A 15718-nucleotide genomic window follows, 5' to 3' on the forward strand; every position below is an offset into this window, starting at 1 on the left:
CTTGAAAGGAGGCTTCCTGAGGCCTCTTGAAAGGAGGCTTCTGAGCCTCTTGAAAGGAGGCTTCCAGGCCTCTTGAAAGGAGGCTTCCAGGCCTCTTGAAAGGAGGCTTCTGAGCCTCTTGAAAGGAGGCTTCCTGAGGCCTCTTGAAAGGAGGCCTGAGCCTCTTGAAAGGGGAGGCTTCTGAGCCTCTTGAAAGGAGGCTCTGAGCCTCTTGAAAGGAGGGCTTCCAGAGCCTCTTGAAAGGAGGCTTCTGAGGCCTCTTGAAGGAGGCTTGAGCCTCTTGAAAGGAGGCTTCTGAGGCCTCTTGAAAGGAGGCTTCCTGAGCCTCTTGAAAGGAGGCTCTGAGGCCTCTTGAAAGGGAGGCTTGAGCCTCTTGAAAGGAGGCTTCCGGGCCTCTTGAAGGAGGCTTCCGGGCCTCTTGATGGGAGGCTCTGAGCCTCTTGAAGGGAGGCTTCCAGGCCTCTTGAAAGGAGGCTTGGGCCTCTTGAAAGGAGGCTTCTGAGCTCTCTTGAAAGGAGGCTTCCAGGCCTCTTGAAAGGAGGCTTCTGAGCCTCTTGAAAGGAGGCTGAGGCCTCTTGAAAGGAGGCTCGAGGCCTCTTGAAAGGAGGCTTCTGAGCCTCTTGAAAGGAGGCTTCCAGGCCTCTTGAAAGGAGGCTTCTGAGCCTCTTGGAAAGGAGGCCTGAGCCTCTTGAAAGGAGGCTTCTGAGCCTCTTGGAAGGAGGCTCTGAGCCTCTTGGAAGGAGGCTTCCGGAGCCTCTTGGAAGGAGGCTTCCAGGCCTCTTGGAAGGAGGCTTCCAGGCCTCTTGAAAGGAGGCTTGAGCCTCTTGGAAGGAGGCTTCCAGGCCTCTTGGAAGGAGGCTTCTGAGGCCTCTTGGAAGGAGGCCTGAGCCTCTTGGAAGGAGGCTTCCGGGCCTCTTGGAAGGAGGCTTCCAGGCCTCTTGAAGGAGGCTTGAGCCTCTTGAAGGAGGCTCTGAGCCTCTTGGAAGGAGGCTTCCAGGCCTCTTGGAAGGAGGCTCTGAGCCTCTTGGAAGGAGGCTTCTGAGGCCTCTTGGAAGGAGGCTTCCGAGCCTCTTGAAAACAGGCATCTGAGTCTCTTGAAAACAGGCATCTGAGCCTCTTGAAAGGAGGCTTCCGAGCCTCTTGAAAGGAGGCTTCCAAGGCTCTTGAAAGGAGGCTTCCAAGGCACTTGAAAGGAGGCTTCCAAGCCTCTTGAAAGGAGGCTTCTGAGGCCTCTTGAAAGGAGGCTTGAGGCCTCTTGAAAGGAGGCTTCCAGGCCTCTTGAAAGGAGGCTGAGCCTCTTGAAAGGAGGCTTCTGAGGCCTCTTGAAAGGAGGCCTGAGCCTCTTGAAAGGAGGCTTCCAGGCCTCTTGAAAGGAGGCCTGAGCCTCTTGAAAGGAGGCTTCCAGGCCTCTTGAAAGGAGGCTTCTGAGGCCTCTTGGAAAGGAGGCTTCTGAGCCTCTTGAAAGGAGGCTTCTGAGCCTCTTGAAAGGAGGCTTCCAGGCCTCTTGAAAGGAGGCTTGAGCCTCTTGAAAGGAGGCTTCTGAGCCTCTTGAAAGGAGGCTTGAGGCCTCTTGAAAGGAGGCTTCTGGGCCTCTTGAAAGGAGGCTGGAGCCTCTTGAAAGGAGGCTTCTGAGGCCTCTTGAAAGGAGGCTTCTGAGCCTCTTGAAAGGAGGCTTCTGAGCCTCTTGAAAGGAGGCTTGAGCCTCTTGAAAGGAGGCTCTGAGCCTCTTGAAGGAGGCTTCTGAGCCTCTTGAAAGGAGGCTTCTGGAGCTCTTGAAAGGAGGCTCTGAGCTCTCTTGAAAGGAGGCTTCCAGGCCTCTTGAAAGGAGGCTTAGGCCTCTTGAAAGGAGGCTTCCAGGCCTCTTGAAAGGAGGCTCTGAGCCTCTTGAAAGGAGGCTCTGAGCCTCTTGAAAGGAGGCTTCCGGGCCTCTTGAAAGGAGGCTTGAGGCCTCTTGAAAGGGAGGCTTCTGAGGCCTCTTGAAAGGAGGCTTCTGAGCCTCTTGAAAGGAGGCTTCCAGGCCTCTTGAAAGGAGGCTCTGAGCCTCTTGAAAGGAGGCTTCCTGAGCCTCTTGAAAGGAGGCTCTGAGCTCTTGAAAGGAGGCTGAGCCTCTTGAAAGGAGGCTTCTGAGCCTCTTGAAAGGAGGCTTCTGAGCCTCTTGAAAGGAGGCTTGAGCCTCTTGAAAGGAGGCTTCTGAGCCTCTTGAAAGGAGGCTTCTGAGCCTCTTGAAAGGAGGCTCTGAGCCTCTTGAAAGGGAGGCCTGAGGCCTCTTGAAAGGAGGCCTGAGCCTCTTGGAAGGAGGCTTCCGAGCCTCTTGATAGGAGGCTTCTGAGCCTCTTGAAAGGAGGCTTCTGAGGCCTCTTGAATGGGAGGCTCTGAGCCTCTTGAAAGGAGGCTTCCAGGCCTCTTGAAAGGAGGCTTCCAGAGTCTCTTGAAAGGAGGCTTCCAGGCCTCTTGAAAGGAGGCTTGAGGCCTCTTGAAAGGAGGCTTCTGAGCCTCTTGAAAGGAGGCTTCTGAGCCTCTTGAAAGGAGGCCTGAGCCTCTTGAAAGGAGGCTCTGAGCCTCTTGAAAGGAGGCTTCCAGGCCTCTTGAAAGGAGGCTTCTGAGCCTCTTGATAGGAGGCTCTGAGCCTCTTGAAATGAGGCTTCCGAGGCCTTTTGAAAGGAGGCTTCCAGGCCTCTTGAAAGGAGGCTCTGAGCCTCTTGAAAGGAGGCTTCAGGCCTCTTGAAGGAGGCTTTGAGCCTCTTGAAGGAGGCTTCCAGGCCTCTTGAAAGGAGGCTTCCAGGCCTCTTGAAGGAGGCTTCTGAGGCCTCTTGAAAGGAGGCTTGAGCCTCTTGAAAGGAGGCTTCCAGGCCTCTTGAAAGGAGGCTTGAGCCTCTTGAAGGAGGCTTCCAGGCCTCTTGAAGGAGGCTTCCTGAGCCTCTTGAAAGGAGGCTTGAGGCCTCTTGAAAGGAGTCTTCCGGAGCCTCTTGAAGGAGCTTCCAGGCCTCTTGAAAGGAGGCTTGAGGCCTCTTGAAGGAGGGCTTCCAGGCCTCTTGAAAGGAGGCCTGAGCCTCTTGAAAGGAGGCTTGAGGCCTCTTGAAAGGAGGCTTCCAGGCCTCTTGAAAGGAGGCTGGGAGCCTCTTGAAAGGAGGCTTCTGAGCCTCTTGAAAGGAGGCTTCTGAGCCTCTTGAAAGGAGGCTTCCAGGCCTCTTGAAAGGAGGCTTCCAGGCCTCTTGAAAGGAGGCTTCCAGGCCTCTTGAAAGGAGGCCTGCAGGCCTTTTGAAAGGAGGCTTCCGAGCCTCTTGAAAGGAGGCTTCCAGGCCTCTTGAAGGAGGCTTCTGAGCCTCTTGAAAGGAGGCTCTGAGGCCTCTTGAAGGAGGCTCTGAGCCTCTTGAAAGGAGGCTCTGAGCCTCTTGAAGGAGGCTTCCAGGCCTCTTGAAGGAGGCTTCCGGGCCTCTTGAAAGGAGGCTCTGAGGCCTCTTGAAAGGAGGCTCTGAGGCCTCTTGATAGGAGGCTTCCAGGCCTCTTGAAATGAGGCTTCCAGGCCTCTTGAAAGGAGGCTCTGAGCCTCTTGAAAGGAGGCTTCCAGGCCTCTTGAAAGGAGGCTTCTGAGGCCTCTTGAAGGAGGCTTCAGGCCTCTTGAAAGGAGGCTTCTGAGCCTCTTGAAAGGAGGCTTCCAGGCCTCTTGAAAGGAGGCTTCTGAGCCTCTTGAAAGGAGGCTTCTGAGCCTCTTGAAAGGAGGCTTCTGAGCCTCTTGAAAGGAGGCTTCTGAGGCCTCTTGAAAGGAGGCTTCTGAGGCCTCTTGAAAGGAGGCTGAGCCTCTTGAAAGGAGGCTTCCAGGCCTCTTGAAAGGAGGCTGGGGCCTCTTGAAAGGAGGCTTCTGAGCTCTTGAAAGGAGGCTTCCAGGCCTCTTGAAAGGAGGCTCTGAGCCTCTTGAAAGGAGGCTCTGAGCCTCTTGAAAGGAGGCTTCTGAGCCTCTTGAAAGGAGGCTCTGAGCCTCTTGAAAGGAGGCTTCTGAGCCTCTTGAAAGGAGGCCTGAGCCTCTTGAAAGGAGGCCTGAGCCTCTTGAAAGGAGGCTTCTGAGGCCTCTTGAAAGGAGGCTTCCAGGCCTCTTGAAGGAGGCTTCGAGCCTCTTGAAAGGAGGCTTCCAGGCCTCTTGAAAGGAGGCTTCTGAGGCCTCTTGAAAGGAGGCTTCTGAGCCTCTTGAAAGGAGGCTTCTGAGCCTCTTGAAAGGAGGCTCTGAGCCTCTTGAAAGGAGGCCCGGGCCTCTTGAAAGGAGGCTTCTGAGCCTCTTGAAAGGAGGCTTCCAGGCCTCTTGAAAGGAGGCTGGAGCCTCTTGAAAGGAGGCTTCTGAGCCTCTTGAAAGGAGGCTTCTGAGCTCTCTTGAAAGGGAGGCTTCTGAGCCTCTTGAAAGGAGGCTTCCAGGCCTCTTGAAAGGAGGCTTCCAGGCCTCTTGAAAGGAGGCTTCTGAGCCTCTTGAAAGGAGGCTCTGAGGCCTCTTGAAGGAGGCTTCCAGGCCTCTTGAAAGGAGGCTCTGAGGCCTCTTGAAAGGAGGCTTCCAGGCCTCTTGAAAGGAGGCTTGAGGCCTCTTGAAAGGAGGCTTCCAGGCCTCTTGAAAGGAGGCTTCCAGGCCTCTTGAAAGGAGGCTTCTGAGCTCTTGAAAGGAGGCTTGAGGCCTCTTGAAAGGAGGCCTGGGCCTCTTGAAAGGAGGCTTCCTGAGCCTCTTGAAAGGAGGCTTCTGAGCCTCTTGAAAGGAGGCTGAGCCTCTTGAAAGGAGGCTTCCGAGCCTCTTGAAAGGAGGCTTCCGAGCCTCTTGAAGGAGGCTCTGAGCCTCTTGAAAGGAGGCTTCCAGGCCTCTTGAAAGGAGGCTTCCGGGCCTCTTGAAAGGAGGCTGGGCCTCTTGAAAGGAGGCTTCTGAGCCTCTTGAAAGGAGGCTTCCAGGCCTCTTGAAAGGAGGCTTCCAGGCCTCTTGAAAGGAGGCTCTGAGGCCTCTTGAAAGGAGGCTTCTGAGCCTCTTGAAAGGAGGCTTCTGAGGCCTCTTGAAAGGAGGCTTCCAGGCCTCTTGAAAGGAGGCTCTGAGCCTCTCTTGAAAGGAGGCTCTGAGCCTCTTGAAAGGAGGCCTGAGCCTCTTGAAAGGAGGCTTCCAGGCCTCTTGAAAGGAGGCTTCTGAGCCTCTTGAAAGGAGGCTTGAGCCTCTTGAAAGGAGGCCTGAGCCTCTTGAAAGGAGGCTGAGCCTCTTGAAAGGAGGCTTCCGAGGCCTCTTGAAAGGAGGCCTGAGCCTCTTGAAAGGAGGCTCTGAGCCTCTTGAAAGGAGGCTGGAGGCCTCTTGAAAGGAGGCTTCCAGGCCTCTTGAAAGGAGGCTTCTGAGCCTCTTGAAAGGAGGCTTCTGAGCCTCTTGAAAGGAGGCTTGAGCCTCTTGAAAGGAGGCTTCCAGGCCTCTTGAAAGGATGCTTCTGAGCCTCTTGAAAGGAGGCTTCCTGAGGCCTCTTGAAAGGAGGCTTCCTGAGCCTCTTGAAAGGAGGCTTCCAGGCCTCTTGAAAGGAGGCTTCCGAGCCTCTTGAAAGGAGGCTTCCGAGCCTCTTGAAAGGAGGCTTCCGAGCCTCTTGAAAGGAGGCTTCCGAGCCTCTTGAAAGGAGGCTTCCGAGCCTCTTGAAAGGAGGCCTCCGAACCTCTTGAAAGGAGACCTCCGAACCTCTTGAAAGAAGGCCTCCGAGCCTCTTAAAAAATTTTAACTCTTCCTGTCAAATTTGCAAATTTTTCGTACATATAAACACAGCTGACGAATCGAATTGTAAGGAAATCTCACAAATCGGTCCATGAGTATATTGCCTCAAAGGAAGTGCAATCTCATTTTTATATACATGTAGAGATATTATTACATCTCAAATAATAGTAATATCCTGTCAATCACACGTCTCCACATGCACCGAAAATGTTGAGCAACTCTTCCATCTCAGAGGAAACCACTCTCTGTCAAACCGCCACAAATTTTCCATATCGGATTACTTCGCTCCAGCTATCACGTGCCCTACGGAAAGCACTACTCGCCTAACAACTGTTGCCCAGCTACGGATCCAGTGCTGCTGGTGAGAGTCCTTTTGTATTATGGAGGATTTCCTCTTGACGGCCTTGTTTCAGTGTGCGCCCACTAAAGGATCCCACACTGACAGACTGGTACGGTGGGTATTTTCTTTCTTCGCTTCTCATATTCCATGCTGGGTGCCCCAAACAGGCCATCAGCAGTACCGCCAGTCCCAGCCCGTAGTTGCAGTTAAAGCATCGCAGTGTGACGACGAGGACGACGACGATGACGACGACTGATGAGCGTGGAGGAACTTGGGTCTTCGGTGTGACGCTGGTTGGGGACGTAACATTTGCGCTAGGAGCGGAATTCCTTGAACTCATCGAGGCTGTATGCTCGCTGGTAGTTGTTTTTGTTGCAGGTTGGAATATACAATGTTTGTCAACCGACCTACAGACGGTGCGATGCGATGCGATGGTTGGACGAACGAGTAGAGCCCTTGCATGGATGGTCGACGACGACAACGACGACGACATCCAAACGGCGAGACTTGACCTGTTGATGTGGCGCTGCGCCTGCGTTGGAAAAATTGATTTTTTCTCGAGAAGGGACACTACTCTCCGCCGAGTAGGGCGAGTGAGAGTACGAGGACCACATGTCCAGGAGCGCGAGCATGCAGAAAAATTCAGAGCAGATGCCGGTGGCCTTCTACGGTTGTTCTCTTTGACAATGTTTGAGACGTGGGTGCACGGTGCTATATCAGGAAGAATTTCCTTTGGAAAATGTCGCAGGAAGAAACGGTCCCCAGAATTGACAGTACGCGCGATGACTTTTATCTCTAACTATCACTTTGCTTTCGACAAAAAAAAAATGTATACCAAATAGATTCGCAATACTAGGAATGTTTTCAAAATTTTTTATTTGCTCGATTGTTGAAAGCCACACCGTGGGAGGCACGTCCTGTTTTCCAAGTAATATGGGTAATACTCCTAGTTTGGAGCACGGCTTCCAACGCCTAGCCACCCACCAGATAATGATATCGTCACTGTGGAGACGCACTACTTTTTTGATGATGCGCTCTCCCAACATTCTCCCCAACGATGACGACATGAAAAACCTCCCTCGTGCTCTTGGAGATTAGCCACGGTCAGTGCAGTGCTGCTTCCACAAGATGTGTTTATCTTATGATCGTGATTACGATTAATAGTTTTCTGTCTTTCTTCGAAATGAAGCAATGCTAAAATGATAAATCGACAATTTTATTCAATTGCGTATTTAGGAAAATAACCTTTTTCATAAAATGTCTTCTTTCTTTTTCGCAATACTATTAGTCAAAACCGCCCCAGTAGATGACGAAAAAATCCTACCATTTTCCGGGATAGGGAAAAAAAGAAAAACAAACCAAATTATGCGTCAAACACCTCGGAAGTTAATTGATACAGAACGATTTTCAACAATAGTGCTTTGGACACACTGCAACAAATCACTCATTGCGTTATTCTCTCGGAGATTTTTCCAATCGAAACGCTCCTACTCACATGAATGCCAGATATTTTTTCGTATTCCGTTTGAAACAGTATCTTGTACCAAAATATATTTTCTCAAAAGGGCTTCCGAAAGTGCTTATGTCATTTTTAGTAAATTCAAGTGAAAATGTGCCTCTTCAGTATGGTCAAAATTATAGAAAATATGCAATGTTAGGTTTCAGTTTACAGAAATACACAAAAATTTGCAAACAAGTTTCCAAATAGAAACTTCATAGTTTTTAAAATTAAAATTTCTCCCCACGTCTGGCACCGCTGCCCATCGAATTTTCCACGGCCTCCTCAGTTCTCACGCGGTTGCTTTGTCAACCGCTCTCGAGACCGATTCAATGGCACCACCCGCCAGCCATCATTATGTCACCTCCTGAACCCCGCGAGGAAAACTGAGTGCGCGGGAGAGCGAGAGCGAGCGCACACGCAGCGGGAGAACGGAAAACCGACAGGACACACTCTTGGACTGGAATCGGCAGCACCAGCAGTAGCGCCTTGTGCTAATCCAGGAAGTGTCCCGCAAACATACATTCTGAACGCGTCCGCCGAGAAAGTCAGGCCACTTCAGGCTCCAGCCACAGAACGGGACGCACCGCACAGTTTGGTCCTCGGTCGGTCGCTTGCTCCGCTTGAAAACACCCAAACTGGTGTTGGGGAATCGTGCGCTCTGCCAGTGTGTGAGTGTGGGTTTGTGAAGTGAAAACCGTCGTAAGTGGGGAAAAGGGCCAGCAGCAGAGAAGGAGCAGGAGGAAAAGTCCCACATTTTCCCCGAAGTCGAGCCAGGGCGGCCGCAGTCATCCCGAGAATTGATTTTTCTTGTTCCTGTTCCCGTGGAAAATCGGTTCCCTGTTGTTCCCGATTGTTCGATTTCGAGTAGGGAAAAGCCGTCGCAAACAAAAATTGGGGGCCTGCTAGCATCGAGTGGGGTTTTCTTTTCTACTGAGAGTGCCTAAAGGGGATGGATCTGTGGAAATTCGCCTTTTCCTAGAACGAGCGCCGACGACGAGAAGAGCGGGACGACTTTTTTTTGTTGAGGAGTAGCCGTGAGTAGCGTCAAGAATCGAAGCGCGTCAAGTGGTGCGGTCGAGTGCAGGGCCTACTACCCATCCCGATCGTAGTAGGCGAAAAACTAACAAAAGTTGTGTTGCGATTTTCCTTTTCCCGAGTTGTTATTTTTTGTTGCTGAAACGACCAAGTGCGTGCTTTATTTCGGTGTTCGGTTGTGTGCGAGGAACGAGTGTGTGAGGGGGGGAATCAGGAGCAATCGACGGGGAGCAAAAAAGGCAACGCAAAGGAAGCGTATCGCTGCCGAAGTGGGTAGGGTTAGGAAAGTGGCGGGGCAGCACGGACAGCAGCAGGCAGTAGTACGGATCGATTGCCAAAGGATTAACGTAGCACACCACACGGGCGGGTCGGAAGGAGGCAAAAGCGGGAGAGCTGGAGGACGAAGAAGAGGAAGAGGAGGAGGAGACGGTTCCCGAGTTGGACGCAAAAACGGAGCACTTTTGCACCAGCCATCGCAGGCAGGAACAGCAGGAGAATCACCAGGAGTGCTGTTATGCCTTGTTACGCCTGAACCAAAATATTTACCCGCACTTCTCTGGTGGACTGCAGTGTTGCTTCGGGCGCGGACACCCAGCGGATCAGCAGCAGCAAGAGGGACAGTTTGTGGCAGGACCTGCACCGGACGAATTCCTCCAAGTGGGGTGGTCGTCCGGGTATAGAGACGACGAAGGTGCCACGGCAGCGGCTGCAGCATCAACATCATACGCGACAAGGTATTTATGGGCAACAGTTTTACTCTGGTAGGATATAGGACGGAAATCCCCCATCCACCACCCAAAACCGAGCATCCAAATACACGCCCCCCTCCCCCTCATTCCTCCCGAGTCAGGTACACAGGGAAAGAAGCCCACCGAAAAAAAGGGAAAAGAACAGACAACAGCGCAGTGTCTGGGAAGTGAGTTTGTACAGCTAATGAAATCTGACATATTTTCTGCGGGCTTATCTTTTCTATGGCCACTTGCCATCTCCAATAGACTGGTTTAAAGAATTAAAAATTGCTTTAGTATTGTGCCTTTATGAAATTGCCTATTTGCAAATTAGAAACTGGACGTTACAAGATTTTCAATGTGACTCGCATACGTTGAAACCAATGATTATTCTGCTTAGACTTATGATGGAACTAATGTACCAATAGTGATGGGCCTCATAATGAGTCAATAAATGACGCTAGTCTTCTTCATTAAACAAATTGAGGTGAAAGCAATTTACGACAGTAATTGCGGTTAAAACGTCGAATGGTCAATTTCTATTAACTGATTGATATTCTAACCTTTAAGAAAAACGAACCCTTTTATCAAAATTATCAGACTCTTGATTCTCTAGTGGTTATTGTTCTCGCCACCGTCAATAGATGGTAATTTTAGTATATCATGTATGTGCCGAGGAAGGGGAAATACTAACGGATTGAAGCATGTCCATTGTCCAGTAGTGCATAGCACTACAGCAATTGGTATTGAGAAGACTGAAACGTGTGTCACACGCAGTTCATTGGTCTGCTCATCGTTTCGGTACTTTCGATTTTAGTACCCATTTTCTGAGTGGTAAGGTACACTGGGGGAAGTGGAAAAGGAAAAATCGATAGTGCATGTTTGAATTAGTGTAAAACCAGTTTAAATGATCTAAATGGGTTCAATCAAAATGAGCTATCAAAAACAGTCAGTTTTGCACCAACTGTACGATAATTCATACCATTTTGGTCGCTTGAAATTTGTGGAAAGAGATTTAAAAATAAGGAGTTGTTTTTCCACTTAACCCAGTGGGATGGGGTAAGTGGAAAACCCATTTTACCTTGATCTTCAATTGTGATGAGTAGTTACATATAACTAAAATCAATACAATAATTGCTCTGAGTATCTTTTGTGGAATGATTTCATTACCTTAACGGAATAGATACTCAAGGAATTCTCGTAATAGCTAGGGAGGGCTGGTTTTGCCTTCTCGAACACTAAGTGAACGTAAAATCTATATGTTCGCCCCAAAGATGAACTTTTTATAGGAAAAATGGGACTTACATGGTTATAAACTAATCAACTTAGTTTACCGAATTGAGATGATGTCTGTATGTGCGTATTTGTATGTATGTGTGTGAGCAAAGCTCGTTCAAAATTATCAGCTATTCTTAAGCACTTGTCCTTAACCAATTCGTTCGCAAAAAAAAAAATGCATTCAACGGCGATACTTTTTATGAATAAAAATTAATGTGAATTATAGAATATATTTACCTATCAGTGCTATTTTTAACTTTTTTATACATTTTTTTTCAAATGTAAAACATGTGAAAGGCATCAATACCGAAAGGTGGTTTAATCAGGCATTTTCTCATTTATATTAGTCCAATAATCACTGGAATCACAATGATAACAAAGAAGGAACATATTAAGATTCACAGCTATCGAAATAAACCCTGGAGGGAAGACAAAATTTGCGTTATTAGAGCATTATCCACTTCCCCAACATTGTTTGATACCAGGGGTAAGTGTAAAATCTTTGAATTATTTGCTTTCATGGTACAAACCACTACAAATTGAATGGGATTAGTTTAATTGTATTGTAATAGTAACCTGTGATATAAATTCACTTGAAAAAGGGACAATTGGTGCAAATAAGAATTTATTTTATGAATGCAAAAATCAACTTTTCGCGAAACCTTAAATTACAGTTCAAGCGTTAACCGTGTTAGTGTATGTATTATACAAATTTCAACATAGTATTAGTGTGAGCATCAAAGTATATTCTTGCATAATGCTATGATGTGGTAAAAACTGTAAAGTATGTACAATTCCAATTTTTCGAGTCAATTTTTACACTTACCCCCTTTTTCCACTTCCCCCAGTGTACCTTATACCCTAATTCAGCTGCACTTTTAGAGGGAACGGATTGTATATAAATAATGCTAACTTCTTATTCTTATTCGTCTTGTTGATATTACATCCCCCACTGAGACATTGCCCGTCACGCAGTTTTGTGTTTATTAAACGCAATTCCACAGTCAGTAAATGCGTGGTTACCGGGCTAACAAACCATTTTTTTTTTTTGGAAAAGATAACAAAACGTAGTAAAATTAAATGGAGGGCATTTTTTTATATTCGTTTATCATGTGGCTAACACCATGGTACTTTTATGCGCAAAATAGTCGAAAATAATACATAACCGGATCTGGAATCTTGCTCAGCCACCTTCAGTATGGTCTGGCTCTGAAGCCACGCGTTTCACCACCCGGCTAAGGAAGGCCCTTACGAGTAGTGTTAGCTATTGGATATTCAACTTTTCCTAATAAAATTTGTTATTTGTTGAACCTTTTGTATTTGTTTGTTTTTAGTCGAACGATGAACGATCCGGACTACTTAATCGTCGCTTGGCATAATGGTCATTTGGTAAAATAAGGCCGTTACATATATTTAATTAACTTTTTGTCCTACTGGTCTCCGAAAGGTCAAGGGGGGGCATAATAAAACATTAATATTAAAATGAAAAAAATCAAAAAACTCCTCGAATTTGTTAAAGAATGTTGTGGAAATCCTCAAAATGATCCGAATTTTATTTTGTTGCCCCCTCAAAATATTATTTGTTGGCAAAACGAATCCGAGGGGGGGGGAGACAAAATAGTTCTTAAATATTTGTATCGGCCTAATTATGAAATCACAAATTTCGGAACTAAATCTTTATAATTATCGTCGCTCTTACATCAAAGGGGAGATGTTGTGTTTTATATCTGTCTTTTCCACTTATTATCTTTTTTTGCCCGGCAGAAGACAAATACACGGAAAGGTATGTGCTCGGACGGTCGAATTTTAAACGAAACCGTTTTTGGGAATCAACCTTTTCAAAGTTGCTTCTTTCGAGGGATGCATTTGTCTGGCAGAAAGCAAAAGAAGATGTGGCTGCTTCATTCAATTAAGGCATTTGCTTGGTTTTAGGCAACTGGAATCATGATCCCTTCTTGTAACGGATCCATTTGCCCGGCTGAAGACGAGAGAGGATATTCCTCCTTCCCTAGCAGCACACATTTTCCACTTAGGTTACTGCAACTCGTATGTGACCAGATTTAGTCACAAACAAGATGCTGCAACCAATTTTGCCTGACTTGTGCTGCTCGGGTTCTTACAATTCAGGTATCATTACTCGATGCAAGGCAAGTGAAGGTGTGATCCCTTTTTGCGTAGAATGCATTTGCCCGGCAAAAGGCAAAAAAGGATATGACTCCTACTTTCAATTTAGTCATTTTCTCGGTTTAAGGCAGGGGGAGATGTGATCCTTGTTTTAAAAGATTCATTTGCCCGGTAGAAGGCAAGCGAGGATATTGCCATTTTTCAATTCAGACATTTGCTCGATTTAAGGCAAGGGAGATACGATCCTTCTTTCAAAGAATGTATTTGCCCGGCAGGTGGCTTATGGCTCCTTCTTAGAATTCAGGCATTTGCTTTGTTGAGGGCAAGGAGGCACATGGCAAGAGAGAATATGACTCTTTATTTCGATTTGGAGTCATTTGCTCGGTTTAAAACGAGGGAAGATATGAACCCTTCTTTATTTTTTTTTTATATGAATTCCTTCCTTCTTTGAGATATGAATTTGTCCGGCAGAAGGCTAGCGAGGATATGATTTCTTTCAATTCATGCATTCGCTCGCTTCAAGGCAAGGGAGATACGATCTTTCTTTCAAGGAATGCATTTGTCCGGCAGATGACAAAAGAGAATATAACTCTTTCTTTCAATTCAGGCATTTGCTTTGTTTAAGGCGAGGGGTGATATGATCTCTTCTTGAGGGATGCATTTGGCCATAGAAGGCAGGAGAATATATGATTCCTTCTTTTAATTAAGGCATTTGCTCAGTATAAGGTAAGGGAAGATATGATCCCTTCTTTTGAAGAGTGCATTTGCCCGGCTAATGATAAGGTAGCATATCAAGCACATCGTGTCGATGGTGAATAAGATCGACAAATAGAAGTAAGTGAATAGTGAAATATCAGACAGAAGATGGAAAAAGTAAAAAAAATAGAAGAAAAGAAGGAAAGTAAGGAATGTTGAAGAAAAGAGAAGAGAGTTGGAAGGAAAAAGCATTATTTTAACAATTTTCTATTCTCTCATTTCAACTCTCACTTGTCACACCTAACTTCTTATTTCTCACTTCTCACTCTTCGGTCCTCACTTCTTACTTCTCATTCCCCACTCGGCTCGTACTTCTTACTTCTCAGTTCTCATTCCTCACTCCGCTCGCACTTCTTACTTCTCACTTCTCATTTTTCACTTCTCACTTCTCACTTTTCGCTACACAATCCTCTCTTCCCATTTCACACATTTCACTTCTTACTTCTCACTTCCTATTTTTCCCTTCTCATTTCTAACTTTTCACTTTTGATTTCTCACAACTCACTCCGAATTTCTCACTTCTAATTTTTCACTTCTCTCTTTTCACTTCTCACTTCTCATTTGTAACAACTCAGTTCTCACTTCTTTCTGCTTACTTCTCACTTCTTATTTCTCACTTCTTACTTTTCCCTTTTCACTTTTTACTTCCCACTTTTCATTTCTTACTACTCATTCCAAATTTCTCACTTCTCTCTTCTCACTTCTCTGTTCTCATTACTCTCTTTTCACTTTTCATTTCTTATTTCTTACTTCTCACTTCTAAGAAATAAGTTGTCACTTCTCACTTTCATTTTTTAATTCTTACTTTTCACATTTCCCTTCTTACTACGAAGTCAAACTTCCCACAACATACATTCCACTTATCACTTTTCATTTTCCAATTCACTTTCTATCTCTTACGTCTTATTAGTGATTTTGAGCGAAAACAAAAATTTGGGTTGTAGAGTATTAATGATAAACAAACTCTTCTCAAAACCAGGGGTGCCAGGTGACATTTTAGAATGTCTTCACAGTCGAATAAAAATGTCAAATGTTTTCACCTCGGTTTTCACTATGGAGCTTTGACGAGTTATTTTGATGACGTAACGCATGTTTAAATGGTAAACGGTAAACGATTTCATTAGTGTATTCTTATGCGATGTGTGGTTGTCTGAGGTGTGTATGTATGTGTGTATTTTTATTGAGTTATGACACTTTCGTCTGCACTTCCTCGCAAAACTGCTTGGAAACATTCACCATCTCCCCTTGCGGCCTGCTAGGGGGAATGGGGCTCTGAGGATCACGCCTGCTAAAGTTACCTTCCACAATTAGGTAATCTTGCTTCTAATAACTTGCTTCCACCGTGGTGGGAGGAAAACCCCTCGACTGAGGGAAAAAACCTCCTTTACTTGTTTTGATATCTTGCTTCCCCTCGGACCACATCTTTCCATCTTTCCATCCATCCGTCTTCACCTAAACTTCTCCGGTACTACCAATATGTTTTACTTCGGAAAAGTCGGCCTGTTGTGCTGTTCAGCACCACTCCTTTGTACTGTCGCCGGCGTACCAAGCCTTTACCTTGAAGTGACTGGTGTTTCGGCGACTTAAGGTGATTATACAATAAAGCCAGAAATCGGCCATTTTGTAAACCACGTGCTTTTCCAATATTTTTTTAAGGGCACGAGATGAAAGAACCATAATGCGTATGCGGCTGAGATAATGATAGATCGTTTGCTTAGTTATGCTGAACAATCATAATTTGAGTTTAAGAACTGTACGAAAACTATTACGCCAGATTTGGGCTTTTGGAAATGTATGTAGATAAACGTGTGGTGAATTTGAAATTCACCACGGGCTTCATTCTATAGTCACCTTAAGCAGCTAATTCTTCACACTCTACTCGGTCTCGTGCCAACGGGTAATCTAACTTACTCCGACAGAGCCCCGGCGAAGGAGGTTCTTCCGATACCGACGCCAACCAGTCGAGTACCAAGGTCAGTCCAGCAATTCCGGGGGAGCAGGGCGTCCGGTTCACTGGCGCACTGACGACCCGTAACTGATAAAGCCTACGCCGACGGAGAATTCCCCGGCGAAGGAAGTTTTCCCGATACCGATGCTCTTTGGTCGTTACGCCGTTTCTTCTGCAACTCGGATAAAATCCGTGTAGCTACCCTGTCGACTGCATTCCACGTGCGTTCCTCTGGGCACATTTTTTCTATCACGTTCTCTTGGCTTAAACCGTGTATTTCCCTTCGAAGTGCCTCAAACCTGGG

General features: G+C 46.8%; 1 protein-coding gene across 13 annotated transcripts in view; it reads left to right on the forward strand.

Moving 5' to 3' along the window:
• The window catches only part of LOC134207909 (protein unc-13 homolog B), a 332680-nt gene that overhangs the window by 144147 nt on the left and 172815 nt on the right, over positions 1–15718 (forward strand). For 7 of the 13 annotated variants that reach the window (XM_062683964.1, XM_062683965.1, XM_062683963.1 and 4 more), the window contains exon 1: positions 8057–9314. The exons of 5 other annotated variants lie outside the window; for them this stretch is intronic. The gene's annotated coding sequence lies outside the window, so the exon portion shown is untranslated. Of the gene's footprint in view, positions 1–8056; positions 9315–15718 lie in introns of those variants that run through there. One more of the 13 variants, XM_062683971.1, reaches the window with a different exon arrangement.

The sequence above is a fragment of the Armigeres subalbatus genome, chromosome 1 (assembly GCF_024139115.2).
Source record: "Armigeres subalbatus isolate Guangzhou_Male chromosome 1, GZ_Asu_2, whole genome shotgun sequence".
Taxonomy (NCBI): domain Eukaryota; kingdom Metazoa; phylum Arthropoda; class Insecta; order Diptera; family Culicidae; genus Armigeres; species Armigeres subalbatus.